The 5,033-nt window shown below is 35.1% G+C and overlaps 1 pseudogene; it reads left to right on the top strand.

Moving 5' to 3' along the window:
* The first annotated feature begins 816 nt into the window (after positions 1-816).
* LOC150031284 (beta-galactosidase 15 pseudogene) lies at positions 817-3,300 on the top strand (annotated as a pseudogene).
* The last annotated feature ends 1,733 nt before the right edge of the window (positions 3,301-5,033 follow it).

Raw genomic sequence — 5,033 nt, 5'->3', positions numbered from 1 at the left:
ACATATATATATAGAATTCAACATAACAAAATAATAAAACCACTCACAGTCCTCCTGTTTATCCTTCAAGAATTTTCCAAGCATAACTCCTGGCCCGGTCTCCTTGAATTTCACTTCTTTTCCAGAAATTCCAAATTAGTAAAAAAAAATTCCTCCAGTAATTCCCTTTTAATCCAGGACTAACTTAAAAATAAAATAAGGAAGAAAATGTATACTTCCTTAGAAAAATGAGGACAACAAAAAATTGAACCTAGAGTTGAGAGCTAAAATCATATGGAAACCTATTTTGTTTACCATGTACTATTTTATTATATGACCCCAATGCACAAAATGAAAAATCAAAAAATCAAAAATTTGAAGAAAGATACTCAAATTCATGAGCTTCACACTAATGAGACAAAACTCAAACTCAACTTTCACTATAATTGAATTTATTAGCCATACTTTATTACTCATGTGACGTTGATGTCTTTAAAATTAAAACCAAAGATGAAAAATGAATACGCAAATCCTTATTTGGAAAACAGACTTTTGGTGTAATATTTTTAATTGGGTGATAGGTTATTTCAGGATAAGGTCGAACAATATTTTTGAAATTCTTTTCTAAAAAGAGTATTTTCCAAATTTCACTAAAGCAACTCATACCGATCAAGTTTGGCCAGCTAAATTCACTTACATTATTCCTATATTTAGAATTCATCAACAAAAAGAGTACAAAGATTGATGGAAAGACCTATCACATATTTACGTAGATTCCTTGTATATAAACACATTGATTCCGACATAAACCAAACACCTAAAGTTTTAAAATCAAAGATGGTTAACCTTCAATGGCTTGTTCTTCCTCTCTTTGCAACTTTATCTTGCTTTTCTTTTTGTAAAGGAGACAGTGTCTCCTATGATTCAAATGCCATAATTATCAATGGTGAACGACGTGTTATCTTCTCAGGATCAATTCATTATCCACGCAGCACCGAAGCAATGTGGCCTGATCTTATTCAAAAAGCTAAAGATGGTGGACTTGATGCAATCGAGACGTACATTTTTTGGGATCGCCACGAACCTCGACGACGAAAATATGATTTCTCTGGACATCTAAACTTTATCAAATTCTTCCAACTCGTTCAAGAGGCTGGGCTATATGTTGTGATGAGGATTGGTCCTTACGTGTGTGCCGAGTGGAACTATGGAGGCTTTCCACTGTGGTTGCATAATATGCCGGGAATCCAACTTCGAACTGACAATCAAGTCTACAAGAATGAAATGCAAACTTTCACAACAAAGATAGTGAATATGTGCAAACAAGCCAACCTCTTTGCATCACAAGGGGGGCCAATAATCTTAGCTCAAATCGAGAACGAGTATGGAAACGTGATGACCCCATATGGAAGCGCAGGAAAAACATATATCAACTGGTGTGCTCAAATGGCTGAATCTCTCAATATTGGTGTTCCATGGATCATGTGCCAACAAAGTGATGCCCCACAACCTATCATCAATACATGCAATGGATTCTATTGTGATAACTTTAGTCCTAACAATCCTAAGAGCCCAAAAATGTTTACTGAAAATTGGGTGGGATGGTTCAAGAAATGGGGCGATAAAGACCCTTATAGAAGTGCAGAAGATGTAGCTTTTTCTGTGGCAAGATTTTTTCAATCTGGTGGTGTGTTTAACAACTATTACATGTATCATGGAGGCACAAACTTTGGAAGAACATCGGGAGGTCCATTCATTACTACGTCGTATGATTACAACGCCCCACTTGATGAATATGGAAACGTGAATCAACCCAAATGGGGACATCTCAAACAACTCCACGAATCCATCAAAATGGGAGAGAAGATTCTCACCAACGGCACCCGTTCAGACCAAAAATTTGGTAGCTTTGTTACTTTAACGAAATTCTCCAACCCCACAGTAGGGGAGAGGTTTTGTTTTTTGAGCAACACTGATGCCAGCAATGATGCTACCATAGATTTGCAGGCAGATGGAAAGTACTTTGTACCAGCTTGGTCTGTGAGCATTCTTAACGGTTGCAACAAAGAGCTTTTCAACACTGCAAAGATCAATTCCCAAACATCTATGTTTGTGAAGGTGCAGAATGAGAAGGAAAATGCACAACTGTCGTGGGTTTGGGCTCCGGAGCCCATGAGAGATACTCTACAAGGAAAAGGTACATTTAATGCAAACCTTCTTTTGGAACAAAAAGGAACCACGGTTGATTTTAGTGACTACTTGTGGTATATGACAAATGTTGAAACTAATTCAACATCTTCACTTCAAAATGTAACTCTACAAGTGAATACAAAAGGTCATGTGCTTCATGCCTTTGTTAATAGACGGTACATTGGATCGCAATGGGGAAGCAATGGCCAGAGTTTTGTATTTGAGAAACCCATTCTATTAAAAGTCGGAACCAACACCATAACCCTTTTGAGTGCAACAGTAGGATTGAAAAATTATGATGCATTTTATGACACGGTGCCAACTGGAATTGATGGAGGTCCCATTTATCTTATTGGAGATGGAAATGTCACAACTGATTTGTCATCAAATTTATGGTCTTATAAGGTTGGATTAAATGGAGAAATGAAGCAACTTTACAACCCAATGTTCACACAGAGAACAAAATGGAGCACATTAAATAAAAAATCTATTGGCAGGAGAATGACATGGTACAAAACAAGCTTTAAGACACCCTCAGGAATTGACCCTGTAGCATTGGACATGCAAGGAATGGGAAAAGGTCAGGCTTGGGTAAATGGACAAAGCATAGGTCGATTTTGGCCTTCTTTCATTGCTGGCAATGATAGTTGCAGCGCAACCTGTGATTATAGAGGCGCATATGACCCTAGCAAGTGCGTTGGAAATTGTGGGAATCCTTCCCAAAGATGGTATCATGTTCCAAGATCGTTTCTATCGGATGACACCAACACGTTGGTTTTGTTTGAAGAAATTGGTGGAAATCCTCAACAAGTCATAGTTCAGACCATCACTATAGGAACAATATGTGGAAATGCTAATGAAGGAAGTACGTTAGAGTTGTCTTGTCAGGGAGGGCATATCATCTCTGAGATCCAATTTGCTAGCTATGGAAATCCAGAGGGAAAATGTGGTTCATTCAAAAAAGGTTCATGGGATGTTTCAAATAGTGCTCTTTTGGTAGAAAAGACTTGCATTGGTATGGAAAATTGTTCAATTGATGTATCTGCAAAGTCGTTTGGATTGGGCAATGCTACTAATTTATCTGCAAGATTAGCAGTTCAAGCACTATGCTCAAAGAATCGAGTAATGTAATATATATATATTATCATTCGAGCTAACAAATTGATTTTCTTTCCTTTTTGTGGTATGATTTATTAATCACAAACCTGAGAGAAATTAGAAGCGTCAAAACAAGTTTTTCTTCTTAAAAATTAAAAAAAAATGATAAAATATTATGAAGCTTCGTCTAAATAATCTAAACAACAAATAATCTGTTAGTAGAATTTATCTAACACCCAATAATAATCTAAACATGCTATTAGTATTAGCTTCTATCACTTGTAACATGCTATCAGTAGTAGCTTCTATCAACCATAACCACTGAACACCTTTTTGCCCCTTTCTTGTCGTTCCCAAACATTTATAAGTCCATTTTCTTTTCGATGATAGCTTCTATCACTGATAAACATGCTATTAGTGATAACTTCTAGGCATTCCACTTACATTTTAGTTCGAGATTCAACTTTATTAATTAAATTCACTAAGTTGGCTATCAATGATAGATTTCTATCAAAGATTAAGCTATCATTGATAGAAAATATTAGTAGCTATCACGGATAGATTTTCATTTGCTATTTATAATTATTATTTGTTATAACAATCAAACTTGATGATTGGTTTGTTGGCGTTAAGTCACTTATGAATTGAGTACTTTCAAGTCTTGGCTACGAAACTCGACCTCATAATTCTTGTGAAAAAAAGGGGGAAGCAGAAAAAAGTCAGATAAAGGAAAGAAAAATTTTAAAAATAAGAGAAAGAGAATAAGCAAAAACTAAAGAAAGGAAAGAAAATTAAATAGAAAAAAGATAGCAAAAACCAAAAAATGAAAGAAAAATAAAAAGATAAAAGATAAAAGAAAGGTAAAAAGGGAGAAAGAAAATAAAATAAAATAATGAAATAATAAAAAAGGAAAAGAGAAGAAACAAAAATTGGAGAAATGAATGAAAATAAAAATAATAAATGAAATAATAAAAAACCAAAGAAAGAAAATAAAAACAATAGGCTACATGGGTTGAGACCCAAGAACATGAGGATATGAGTAAAGAAGCATGAGGATATGAGTAATTCCAAAGAAATTATGGAATCTCTGCAAGGGATGTTTGGACAATTGTCCTTCACCCTAAGGCATGATGCCATTAAGTACATTTACAACAGTCGCTTCAAAGTGGGGACCAATGTTCGTGAACATGTCCTAGACATGATGGTCCACTTTAACGTGACAGAAGTAAATGGTGTTGTCATGGACAAGAGAAGTCTAGTTGGTTTTATTCTAGAATCTCTTCTGAAGAGTTTTCTGCAATTTTGAATGCATTAAAGAATAAAATTGAATACAACTTGACTACTCTACTGAATGAGCTACAGGCGAACCAGACAATGTTAAGAATAAAGGGTCTAGAGTCAGAAGTAAATGTTACTACTGTTGAGAAGAGAGGAATGTCCTTCAAGCCTGAAATTGACCATAATAAAACCCATACCTCATACATTACAACTCTTGAACAAAAATTCATAGGTAAATCTATGAATGAAACAATTCAAAAAATATTTCCGTCAAATTTCCATTATATTCCAACCCATCCTCAAAAAACTCGTTTATTCTATGAATTTATTCTTGTTGATACCGACTCAATTGATAGGGGAAGAGTTGATGGTTAAGGAAAAAGGCCTTGAAGGGATGAAAGATCCCAAATTTTGAAATTTATTTGATAACGACAATGCTTGAGGAGTTTTTCCTTTTCGATTCTCCATTATCGTTGATGATTCGCCTT

Source organism: Benincasa hispida, unplaced genomic scaffold, assembly GCF_027475165.1.
Source record: "Benincasa hispida cultivar pf3 unplaced genomic scaffold, pf3_genome.v1.1 HicScf1328, whole genome shotgun sequence".
Lineage (NCBI taxonomy): Eukaryota > Viridiplantae > Streptophyta > Magnoliopsida > Cucurbitales > Cucurbitaceae > Benincasa > Benincasa hispida.
This window is presented reverse-complemented; position numbering and strand designations above follow the sequence as displayed.